Source organism: Clarias gariepinus, chromosome 13, assembly GCF_024256425.1.
Source record: "Clarias gariepinus isolate MV-2021 ecotype Netherlands chromosome 13, CGAR_prim_01v2, whole genome shotgun sequence".
NCBI classification, from domain to species: domain Eukaryota; kingdom Metazoa; phylum Chordata; class Actinopteri; order Siluriformes; family Clariidae; genus Clarias; species Clarias gariepinus.
This window is the reverse complement of record NC_071112.1, coordinates 12,835,785-12,849,401: the sequence shown is the minus strand read 5'-3', so window position 1 is coordinate 12,849,401 and position 13,617 is coordinate 12,835,785. Positions and strand designations below refer to the sequence as shown.

The 13,617-nt window shown below is 38.8% G+C and overlaps 1 protein-coding gene across 1 annotated transcript in view; it reads left to right on the top strand.

The window, feature by feature from the left end:
- Positions 1-6,108: 6,108 nt before the first annotated feature.
- Positions 6,109-13,617, top strand: part of stxbp6 (syntaxin binding protein 6 (amisyn)) — a 59,956-nt gene continuing 52,447 nt past the window's right edge. Inside the window, exon 1 of the mRNA XM_053509856.1 lies at positions 6,109-6,393. The gene's annotated coding sequence lies outside the window, so the exon portion shown is untranslated. The remainder of the gene's footprint in view (positions 6,394-13,617) is intronic.

Here is a 13,617-nt window from a genome sequence, read left to right as displayed (position 1 = left end):
TAGAGAGTGTAAAGCAGTACTTTGGTTTGGAATTAGTAGTCTTCTTGTTGGTGGCAGGAGAGCTTGAGCCGGTTTTGCTGAAAGCTCCTAAAGCCACAACGTTTCTGTTTCTCTTTTTGCCTACAACTGTTTGATGGAAACAAACAAAAAATAAATAAATTACACCAAATGCAGAAATTCATACATAAATACATACATAAATGTCAATTCTGGCCAAGATAGAAATGTACCAGAGCACTGCACCATGCCCAAAGACCAGCAGACAAACACTCCAGGGCCACCAACCAAGCACGATCCACAGAGGTCCCTGCAAACCAGACCACAAAAGGATCTGCATCCAGAGGAGGGTAGTGTAGCTAAAAATTGTACTCAAGTAAGAGTAGCTGTACTTTCAAATAATATTACTCAAGTAGAAGTAAAAAAAGTATTTAGTGAAAAGACTACTAAGACTAGTACTAAGTAACTGTTTCATCATAATTTTAGAAATTATGTAAGCAACCAGACAAAATGATGAAATAATATACAAATTCGGACATTTCCAAATAATACAATGAATGAAATAAATGTAATAAAAGAAATGAGTAAAACTAAATATATTTACAAAATAGAAAATTAAGGAACACAAATTTCCTGATCTTACTTTTTTCACAACATAAATCTTCAAAAATAAATACCTACTGTAGGGAACATACACTCACCTAAAGGATTATTAGGAACACCATACTAATACGGTGTTTGACCCCCTTTCGGCTTTAGAATTGCCCTAATTCTACTTAGCATTGATTCAACAAGGTGCTGAAAGCATTCTTTAGAAATGTTGGCCATATTGATTGCATAGTATCTTGCAGTTAATGGAGATTTGTGGGATGCACATCCAGGGCACGAAGCTCCTGTTCCACCACATACCAAGGATGCTTTATTAGGTTGAGATTTGGTGACTGTGGGGGTCATTTTAGTACAGTGAACTTATTGTCATGTTCAAGAAACCAATTTGAAATGATGTAATGAGTGGTTATTTCAGTCAAAGTCAAAGCTCTTCTATCAGCTTGAATCAGTCGGCCCATTCTCCTCTGACCTCTAGCATCAACAAGGCATTTTCGCCCACAGGACTGCCGCATACTGGATGTTTTTCCCTTTTCACACCATTTTTTTTTTGTAAACCCTACAAATGGTTGTGCGTGAAAATCCCAGTAACTGAGCAGATTGTGAAAAACTCAGACCAGCCCGTCTGGCACCAACAACCATGCCATGCTCAAAATTGCTTAAATCACCTTTCTTTCCCCTACTGACATTGAGTTTGGAGTTCAGGAGATTGTCTTGATCAGGACCACACCCCTAAATGCATTGAAGCAACTGCCATGTGATTGGTTGATTAGATAATTGCATTAATGAGAAATCGAACAGGTGTTCCTAATAAGCCTTTAGGTGAGTGTACTGTATGTTTAAACAGTGTAAACTATTTCCAGTGTACGATATACTGTACTGTATATACAATTGCCCTCCAAATGGATACGAACATTAGAATATACTGTATGTACAAGAAGTCTCACTTTACCATAAACTGTGTCCAGTAGAACAAATGTAAGAAACTTATATTTTTCATCCTCTAGCTTTTTGCTAATTATATATTTTAACATTACAACATTAAATAAAACAGCTAAACTAACCGTGACATGTTTCCTTCTCTGGCTAGCTACAAGAGCTAAAGTTTCTGTGTGGTCATGTGACTACATCTGGTTATTGTTGTTGGTCATTTGTCAAACGGAGTCATGTGATTATTATTGCTATGTCTGATTGGTGAATCACAGTCGCGTGGTAGCTCCACCAGCTGCTTTTCTCTGGCAAACATTAAGAATATCTAATGTATAGAATAAATGGTTAGAAAAGTAACGAGTCGAGTGTAGCCGAATATAGCGGAGTAAGAGTAGTGTTTCTTCTTCACAAATACACTCAAGTAAAAGTAAAAAGTATGGTGCATTAAGAATACTCATAGAAGAATTTTTTTTCTTTACTTACTTTTTCTTAAAATTTACCATGCCATAAAGTACCATGACCCTCTCAGTGATGCTTAAACATACAGTATGTAATAAAAGACAGTCATAGTCTGGGATCTGTACCAGTCATATTCAGTCACTGACATATAGGGATTGTTTCAAAACACTTTTATTTGCGCATTCATTTGTGCTCTCCTCTCTGCATTATTAATGCTGTCGGTGCTGTGTCAGAGCTTCCTTGCTATAACCTTTCAATTTAACTTTGGAAAACTGAATTGGAGCCTGTGCTGCTGCTAAAGACCATGGGCGACAGACCATTGATCGGATAAATTAGCGAGATTTGAAGGTTATCTGCCACACAATAAAGCAGTGAGACTGAGAGGTTACTGGCCATAAGGGACACATGTACACACCTTAGTGAGATAGAAGATCAGACCCATTTTTAAAAGGTTACTGCTACAAACTGAGTCTCCTTCAAATGATGCTGGGAGAATGATGGGAGATTTACTGTACAGTTTGGAAAATGGAGAAAGATGGAAATTCTCGGGATGTTAATGAAGGCTGTCAAAACAAAAAAACTTTTGCACTATTTGGGTTTCCATGAGTGAAAGTGTAATCCTCATCTGACCACGACTGAGATGAGAGGGGAGATAACATATTTATATTTTTTATCATTGCGCTTTCTTGCTCAGAATCTATTTGAATAAAATCTGACAGAATGCTCCACAGATTTCTTACTGACATGAACAGGTTGAATTAATCCGAGGGGGTTGGTTGCATTGAAACAATTCCATTGGTACTGTCCTAATTTCTTTCAGCAAAAAAATAAAAAATCCTCGTTTGAATTGTTAAAGCCTGAAACCATTCTTGTATTACTCTGTATTAAACTTAAACTAATTTAATTTTGGGCATCATTCCAGCCTAACAAAGACAAATGTCTGGTTCTACTCTTTTAAAGAACGGTTTCTTTCTGGTTTAACACCAAATGCTAAGCCTGTGTTTGTTTGCTCTTGTTGAGCATGACTGCTGGGTGTGTGTGTTTAGCCACTAGGAAGAGGAGCAAAGTGGTGTGTGTGTGTTTGTGAGAGTGAGTGAGTGTACAGATGGACATTGTTTACCTTGCTCTTCATACAGACCGGGGCTTGTTCCCCGTCTCTGTGCTGATGTCATGGGAAGAAAGCATATTTTCACATTTCAATGCCTGGTTTTATGTGTGGGTTATGTGTGCTGTATAACATTTCTCCCCAAGCCTAAATTTCTATTCACTGAACTATCGGTTTGTTCTTGTTTGACTGGTTCTGTAAATCTCAGTTTCGTTTTTCAGACCCCCTTGATCAATTTCCCAGATGGATGCAGCATGTAATTACTCCCTCACCTTACAAGCCAGCATTGTTCTTGCCACATAACTCCCTGGCATACTCACTGGCTCACTGACATTTGTTTTTAGGCTCCAGGTGGAACCTGCCCTCTCATGCCAACTCATAACCGCCCTCATTATCTCATATCTGCCACAGACAGGATCACAGACATATGCCTTTTGACATATGCTTAACTAACAAGCAGAGCAACTTTTTTTTTTTTTGCATTTAATCTTTAAATATCTATTTAAATAGATAATTTTTTTTAAATCCACTGGCAATACAATTTATCAAATTATCAGTTGAATAAATCTTGGAATCCTGTATAAAAACTGGATCAAACAAACACATTGGGTTAACACTTACATTAGAGATCAATGTGTTATTCTTCTATACAGTATGTGACCTCCATGTGTTCTCCTGCTATAGCAATACACTTAGATGCAGAGCACAGTGTAATGGTTAATATTTTATGATTTGTACTGCAAAAGCTAACAGCTGTCTCACAGCAAACATGCAAAAACAGGCATGGTTAAGCTCGCATTTCATTTAGTAAAGTTTAAACACATTATCAAGACAAGATGTTGGATTATAAAATGAGCTTTTGGATTTGGTAGAAGCATAAATTGTAATTGAGCTCTTCCTGGTTAGGATTTATTGACTATTAGGCAGCTTTTAAAACATAGACTTGACATCACCGCTGTTGTTATCAGCCATTTAATTAAAAAAAGATTGTGATGAATGCAGCAAGTCAATAGGATTGTGTATTTGCAAAAATCTCAAAAATCTCTTCTCAAAAATCACTTAAGATCCATGAATTTGTTATATACATTTAAAACAAGAAATCAAAATGATTGTGCATCGAAGGCTTTCCGTCCATTAACTGTAGTGCTTAGGATTGCAGGGATCCTGGAGCCTATCTAACGGCACAAGACAGGGCTCAAAACATGATGGCAAAACATCACAGGCCAAGGGCAATCACACATTATGGGCAATGTGGAAACATGAATCTGGCTACAATGCATGTCTTTATACTGTGGGAGGAAACTGGAGTAACTTGGAGAAATCCACTTAGCATTGGGAGAACTTGCAAGCTCCTCAAGTACACAGACCTGAGGTGAGATTCAAACCCCCTATTCTGGAGATGTGAGGTGGCAGCGGTCACCACTAAACCACATGCTGCCCATGCCTTCAGGAACTAATTTACAGGCAGTAGTGTTGAAGATACAAAACACTCTGCTGGAATTAAACATTTGTGACAGTAGCTTAATACACTAGCTAAATATAGAGAAGCCTATTTCAGCGTTGGAGGATTTCTTGACACAACCTTCACCTGCTGACTCCAATAAAGATAAGAAATATTATGTTGTTTTGTAGTTATGTTGTACATGTTTGAGCTAAGGTCAAATGGTCAGTGAAGACAATGGGTCATAATTATGAGGTATCTGAATGACATGTTAATAATTCATTTTGAACATTAAGCTAATTGATAAATTACTATTACTTGATACTAGAGACGAGAAATCACCTGGTACCCAGGTGCCAATTCGATTTGTATTGCGATTTTGTAAACAAAAAAAATTCTAAACAAACTTTGCAATTTATTTGGACTAACAGCTCTGGTGTGTGAATGGTTTAGAGTGTGCCATCTGCAGGATTATAGAGGAACAGCAACATTTCGCCACCTTAAAAGCAAAAATTTGTAAATTCAAAAACTATTTTAACAAAAATTTGGTATTGGTGGCTCAGTCCTAGGTTTCTCACTTGGGCTATATCTGGGCTTAATTCCCACCCAATGTCCAAACACCAGCCACTGTATGCAGTGCCGATCCCAATCCCGGATAAAATAGAAGGGTTACATCAGGAAGTAAAACCTATGCCAAAGTTGTGTGTAGATCGGATGGTTCGCCCTTGATTTTGGAGTCAGTGTGGCGATACATGAATTGACACACAAAAGAATCACTATAAGGTTAGGATTGAGTTCTTGATCAGGCGGTATTTGAAGGACATTCTGTCATTGAACAGTGCTAAGTACATAAACAAATAGTGCATGTCACATAAATGTGTATGTGACACACAGATTTTACCATCTACAAAAAAAATAGGTTTTGGGGTAAAGGGTGGCTCAGTGGTTAAGGCATTGGCCTAAGGTCCAGAAGGTACCAGGTTCAAACCCCAACACCATCAAGCTGCCCCTGTTGGGCCCTTAAGCAAGACCCTTAACTGCTTTAAAAATGTAACTCACTTTGGATAAGAGTGTCTGATGAAATGTGAATGACATTTGGGAAAGATATGTGTGAAGATTTACAGCTAAAACCACAAATATAAACCAGGCCTGTTATTAACACACTGCTAGACTCACCCCTGGAGGCAAGACATGCACATTCGTAAAGGAATTTACCTGGATGAACCTTAGATCAGTGCAGGTTGAATCATTTTTTTCAGATATCAATGCATTTATGTGCATAACACTAAGAGACAGGTGCTTTTGATTACAGAGGCACCTCCACAGTGAGCTTGATAAAAATGATTTTCCTAACAAACCATGTTCCTAATAGGTGTTTGATAAGTTGACCTGGCTGACATCAAACCCGGAAACAAAAAGAAGCACAGTTTCCTAAAACGTCAATATTTGCTTTTGTTGAAACGTGAAACCTCTTGGGTCGTGACGTAGTTTTTATCACAGCAAAAAAAAAAAAACTGCGATAGTGGTCGTGAGCCGGTCACGTGACTGACGTTTCCACGAAGCCCGCGCGCAGCTCTTCTCCAGCGGGACAGTAGCTACGGCACGGCACGGCGCGCGCGCTCACTCGCACAACTCAACCCGCATACAGTACACGCGCGTACAGAGTCAGCGGGGAGCTCGAGGCGCACGAGCAGCGCGTCGGCGGCGGGAAAAAAAAAGTCACGCTAAAAAGCCGCGAGAACCGAAATGCGAGTCTTTAATTCGACGAGATAACACAGCGTCCAGACTTTTGGAAGTCGGTGGACTTCATCCTGAGCGCGAACCTTGAGAGAAACGCCTGAAACTCCACGCCACGGTGAGTGTGTCGTCCTTGTTTTCTTCACTGGGCAACTCGTCGGACGTGTCCCAAACACACTTTTGTGCATTAAATATTGGACATGCCAATTCCCATGAATTAGAGAGGTACAGTGCGGTTTGGGACGCAGCCCTTCTGCCCTTAAATTAATGCTGTAATTAAGTATCAGCTTGCATTGCAAGTATACTGCCTTATTACCGACCTAACCTCAGTGTTATTTATGAAATGATGTAAATGTGTGTTTTTTCCCCAGCATTGACGCACACACGATGTAGACTTGAGTTCCTTTCATAATCCCCTCTCTTTCACAAACACCCTTTAAAACCCCCTCAATAGCTTCATAAAAAAGAATTAATAACTTAATAATATATTTTTTTCGAGCACAGTCCCTAATATTCGTGCTCATGGCCTTTGCAGTCGATGAGCACGAATATTAGATGCATTATTCAAATGCATGCAATGTCCTGACTATTTATTTGTGCACTTTTTTCCTGGATCTTTCACTGACGGAAGGTCTGAGTTAATGTCATTTATGGATAACCCGGTTTTCTGTTTGGATTAATCCCATGCACGTCAAGTAACCAGTCGAATAAAAGACAAGCAAGAACCCAGTAAATACAATAACTGTCAAAATGCTGGGTCCCACTGCTGTAGCAAGATAAAAATCCCAGAACCCCATTTGAAGAACCTTTGCCGTATCAGACAGTGCCTCAAACTGCATGCTGTCGCTTATAGCAGTAATAAGTTTTTCTCACCCAGGGTCCTTTTGGAATACTCGTGGCTGAGACATGGAGAAATGTTCCCTCTAGTTTCAGTGACCGAGTCTTGAAGAAATCGAGACAAGAGAAATATTTTCTTCTCGTGAGCATCAGTGCTTTCTCCATCAGCATACACTCTCATCACTTTCTTTTTTTCCTTTTTTCGAAAACCAGAAAAGTCTTTCATTATTTAGGACCCAATTTTAAATTTCCAGGTCCTGAAGCTCATAATTAAAATGCTACCCAATGTCATTAATCACTGCCACGTATCAAAACTGTTACTAATGACTTGAATTAATTTACCAGACCAAGATCTGTGCCTCAGCTTAACCTTTTAATAAGAAATAATGACTGAACCGGGTGAAAGTGTTGTAAACAAACAGCATCAGTCCAAGAAAGGGTTAAAACTTAAACTTCAATATCAGATGGATTTATTGCCACAGTGTTTGGTTTGTTTGTAGAAGGTGGACCATATGGATACCGAGGTCTTTTTTTGTGTGTGTTCCAGCTCAGTGAGTACACACTACTGACCGTTTGTAAATTGCATGTGTGGTATCTCAGTATATAAACTTTATATAATATATAAACAAAGCCTTTTCTTTGTTGATTTTTTAAGTTACCATTGATTATTTACAATCTTTAACTTGCATAAATCATTGCAATCAGTCACTATAATCAGGTCACTTGTAATTGGTCACTTAATTTGATGAACCGTCTTACTGAAAAAAAAATTTTTAAATAAACATTCTCTTTAACACGAGAAGTTTTCTCTCGTGCTGATTTGCATCTTGCGTAATATTTTCATTTGTAGGTTCAACATTGAGGCACAAAACACAAATGTTGGGAGTTTTGGCTCATATAGCAGGCATTTAGAGGAAAAAGGAGGACATTTGCAGTACTGGTTTTGTAGTAGGAACACCCTGTTAATTTTATGGAGCTTTTATTGCATTAATGACATTCTTATCAATGCATGAGTATAAAAACTGTCTTTACACAGTCTGTGAGCAGCACTGCAATTAAAACCTAAGTTTTTTTTTTTTTTTTTGCATTTCCTTCTCCCTACAGCTTCTGTAAAGCTCACCTGCAGCATGCTTACAGTTTTTCCTTTGGTTTTGTTATTTTGAGTGCTACCACCTTTTTACCACTCTAAAGTTCTTTGGATTTTCACAAAGCTCAGGGGAAAAAGAGAGAAAAAAGAGGATACATCCAGCTCATTGATTCATGCCTGCTGGATCTTTGGCATGAGCTCTTACCTACTGCTGACTCACCCAGTTTAGCAAATGGTTCCTTGTGTTGTGTTGCACTCTGTAAGCTGCCATTACAACATGTGCAACAACTGTTATGAACCATTATGACAACTAAATATTTGCCACATTAAGTCACATCAATGTTTTATCATAATTTACCACAAATTTTACTCATTTATTTTGTCATGTGTTGACACAAAATATTATTCTTGAAATATTCATGAACTAAAACGTGTTGTTTATCCAATACATGTAAAGCCAACACATCTTTTTGAACTACTTTAAGGAAAACTCTAAATGCCATCCTTGACATACAGTACAAGCTAACAGGAGCACATGATTGGCTACTGTCACTGTAATTAATACAGTGAGAGAGAGTAATGTCACCCCGCCATGCAGAGATGATGGCCAATCTTGTGTCATTGTATCACTACGATTTAAACTTGGAATCTCCTGATAATGGGGCAGATGCCTTTGTGTTGCGTCCCTCCAAAAGTATGAGTTTTAAATGTGTATGTTATCTTAGATGGCTTTTTGTGTATAGATTGGTATTTGAGTGCATTTTTTACACAAGGCTAACATTTTTTACTTTCCAAAAACATTTTCTTAAAAGTTTCCCAAAAAAACTCTATTATAGAGTGTTATGAATAAGGTCACAAAATCAAGCTCACTCACGGTTTATATTATGTAATCCTGTATTCAAGGTCACGGGGGTCTGGAGTCTATCCCAGGAGATTTGGGGCAAGAGGCGGGGTACACCCTGGACAGAGTGTCAAACCTTTGCAGAACCCACACACACACAGTACAGGCAATTTGGGAACACCAATTAGCTTAATCTGCATGTCTTTGGACTGTGGGAGGAACTCACCAAGCACTGGGGAATCAACCCAGACCCTGGCGTTTGCACCACTACACCACTGTGCTGCCTCAAAATCAAGCTGTTGAACTTATTATATCAGCGAATGATGTTCCTGATCCAGAGGTCTGGTGACAGTATTTTTCTTAAGATGCAAAGATCTCCTCAAAGATCTCAATGTTAAAGTTTTTTCAGGTTGTGAGGTTTCCTTCCTCTATTATAGAATATAACAGTAAGTGAAAAGACCGGTCATGTGTTTGTTCACGGAGCCATGTAATGGACTGGCATCTGAGTAAAGTCACTGGTCTTCTATATTGCAATGGGCTCCTGACCTACTTGTTGAGGTTAAATCAGGAATAGAAATAATTAACATTAAATAGGAATAATTACACATTAAATGAATAAATAGAGTATGATATTATATGATGGCTGAATAGCCACAAAAACTGCAACTAGATCAGTTAGCTGCGCATAATGAGAAATAAAGTTGCAATTGTGGATATAAAAGGATGTGGTCACCAAAACTTTGAAATCATATCTGATTGTTGAATGTCCCATTACAGCAGTAACATCGTCCACCCATTGGGGAATTCTTTACACTTTTTGGAACATTTCTGCTTGTTTAGCCACAAGAACGTTAGTAAAAATTGGGTACTAGTGCTGGCTGAGGAGTCCTGGCATACTGTTGGCATTTCAGCTTATCCCAAAAGTCTTGGTGGGGTCAGGGGGTTTGAGGTTAGGGCTCTGCATAGGTCATGTACAGTCTTTCACACAAGCCATGGCAAACTATTTCTTTTGGACATTGCTTTGTGCATGTAGAATCCGGTTCACACATAAAGCAGTATTATTTCTTGCTTTTTTAATTTTTTTTTGTTTTTGTTTACAGGAATTATTCATATATATTCATGGAACATTCATGGCATATTTATATATTTTTTTATTAGTCTAAAGCTGCAGAGATATTCATTAAAACATAGAATGCATTGTATTATTCAGTGTTGGCTTTAAAAACATGTGATGGTTTTAAATGAATTTAAGGATGCTTTTAGAGAGCTGTTATCTTTAGCTATTTAATCTTGTACTGTCACGTTGAAGGAGCTCTTCATGTGGTTGCCTGGTGAGTCTGGATCATCAGCACTACGGTAATTTTGGTGTCTGTAACCGCATTCTGTTCTCTAGAGTTCTGTGGTAATGATCATGATTCGCCAATTGTCATTGACAGCAGGCAGCTAGCAAAATGGACAGGACACTTCATTTATTATTTATCAAAGAAAACAAAACCATCTGTGTTGGTGTATGTTCAGTATTCATCAGCACTACGTTTTATTTTTTTAAATCGAGCCTGAATTCTATCATCACCAAACAATGCTAGAATGTTAACAAAAGAAAAGGGATCCAAGGCATTCTTCTGAGGAAAAAAGAAAGAAGCTTTCATTCATACAGCTATTTTAAAAGACATGGACAATACTAGTGTGTATAATTATTGATTATTGCCAAATGTTTGTGATTGAGGACATTTATTTGTGAGAGAAATGAACCAAAGAAGAAAAAATCTAAAACCGTTTTTTGTAGTCAGACAGGAAGAGCTTTAAATGGAGTCCCAAGCGAGCAGAAAAGATTCAGCATTGGCAGCAAAAGCATCTGCCTGGCTTTAAAACTACAGAAGCGTGTTCAGTGAAGTCCTTTGTTTTCTTTGACATTAAGGTCTATTTTTTTTTTTCAATGTTACTGTCTGTGAGTCTTCATGCTCTTATTTCTTTGAAGTAATCAGAAAAGATCTTTAAAAAGAGTTTGGATTGTGTTTTAGTAAATTTATTATTATTATTATTATTATTTTAGTTAAGGAAACCTCAATGCTTTTACTAATAATAAATGTATTAAATCAAATATCCCAGAAACATTTTTGTATTTACTGAAGATACAGTGTGGATGCTTTTGTTTCCGGCAAAGCTTTCCTCCCTTCACTTTCAGGACTGACTAGCTTTCTCCAAGTGTGATGAGTGGTCATTTGGGAAAAGGAGTGGCAGGTGACCTTCAGGAAAGTGAGCTTAGTTTTTTGTTTTTTTTCCTCCTAGCCTGTCATTTTTCTCTCTCTCTTTTGCCTGTCATTTTTCTCTCTCTTTCTTCTAAGCTGTATAAAATAAAATATCGTTATGATGACCTAAATCTTATGGTTTTCTGCATCAAAGACACTTTGAGATGTTTTTGGTTCGCATGTTGGAAATATGCATTCAATGCCACTGAAGCACTTGATTCAGTTTGCCAAGTGCTCTTTTGTCCCTGGCTCTAAAAGCCTGAAATTATTCCTAGCTTTAAAAGCATATGGTGTACAACGGGGTGGCTAGGGGCTGTTGGGTGAGCATAAAGAGCTGGCTTTACTTCTAATGCAGCCTTTTCTTGTTTTTTTTTTCTTTTCTTGCTGTTGTTTTTATGTGTCCTCTGTCTCCCAGAACAGTTTGCAGGCTGAACACATTTGATATTAACATAGTGGGCTGTGGGAGCTGCTGTTCCCCAGCCACCTCCTTCTCTCCCTCAGCCTACATTACATACGGTATTATCGGACTACAGTAGGTGGCCTGTGCTGTCACCAAGCCACTGTGTAGAGTAATACTCATGAAGCCCTCAGAGAAGAGAGGTCACGCTTCATTCATTGCCCTAAGGAGCCTCAACTCCCTGCTGTCTTCTGACAGCTTGGAGAAAGACAGGGGAGCTTTCCATCACAGTCAGAGAGGAGGGAAGAGTCCAGCTTAACACAGTCTGTGCTGAACACCGATGGAGAAACCCTGATGTTCACCTCCATATCTTGGCAAGCACCCATGAAGGCCACCGAATGTGTGACATTTCACGGCATTATAACAGTTCCTCTTGGAGTGTGGTGCTGCAGCTTGGAGTCCACGTTTGTTTTTTTTTTTTCTTTAAACTGAGAATCTGTCCTTTTGTTCTGTAAGAGGCTGGGGTAATTGAATAGATGCCAGCGTAGCAGGCAACAGCTTGCCTGAAAGACAGGGTGACTGTTGGGCTAATCAGGGTGTCAGTGGTTTCGTCATTCCATCAGTATTACAGGCATGCATTACAACATTATGAAGAAAGGGTAAACGGTTAGGAGAAAGATCATCTCATCTGCTGTACGCCAGGACTTTAATGACTGTTGTTGTAATGTATGATGTAAAGATTTTTATCTGCCTTATCTTCCTTTCTGCTTGTATTCAGATTTTATCAGCCTGTGTATGTGTGTTTATTAAAGCTGTAGGTACATAAGGATAGAGTTGCATTTCTGTCCAGTAAGAGGTACTTTTTTGTGGTGTAGTCATTAGCACTGTGGCCTCGCATCTCCAGGGATGAGGGTTCAAGTCAGTGCTTGGATGTGTGTGTGTGTAGTTTGCATGTTTTTCAGTGCTTGCTGGGTTTCCTCCGGGTACTCCAGTTTTTTTCCCCACAGTTAAAAGACATGCAGAGTATATTAATGGGCATTTCTAGTTCCTCATATCAGTGTGTGGATGCTTGTGCCCTGTGATGGATTGGCATCCCATCCAGTATGTATCCTTTCTCGTTCCCCCGAGTCCCCCGGTATACTCCCTAGGCTACCTGTGACCCTGTACAGGATAATCGGTATGGAGAATGTGTGAGTGAAAGAACAGTGGAACCTTGGATTGCGACCATAACTCAAATATACAAGGAAGTGGACTTCGACGATTCGTTCCACAACCCAAAAAATATTCATATAAAAATAATTAATACAAAATATAAAGTAAAAATAAAACAAATTAACCTGCACTTTACCTTTGAAAAGAACAGAGCAGTGTTTCCGTGAAGTAAGAAGAGAAAAGGGAGGGGACTACTGTGTAGAATGACTCCCTCCCTCTCCCCGTCTTCCGTCCTCTTTTATACTCTGTCGGGAAACTTCTTTAACAAGAAACCTCTCTAATGACATGCGTGCATGTGCACTTGCACTACTGTAAAGTAAAAATAAAACAAATTATCCTGTACTTTACAGAGCAGTGTTTCCAGTGTTTAGTGTGTGTAAGCGAAGGCGAGAGGAGGGGGGAGGAGGCTACTGTGTAGACTACTTTTGCTGTATGCGCCCATGTTTATAAAAAACAGTACATGCGTGCACAGATGTTAACTATACGAGTGACGCACGCACACTGAGACTGAGCATGGGAGACGATTACCCATAATCCTGTAGCGCACATGAGAGAGAGAATAGTAATTGGCTTAGTGATCACATGATACTGGGCAGACAAATTAGCCTTTGCTACAGTATATGCCCCATGTACGCAGCATAGGTTGTATGTGTGCAACAATGATTAGTGTGCGGTCCCTGATTAAACAAACAAATAACAATAAATATCAAAACCTTGCT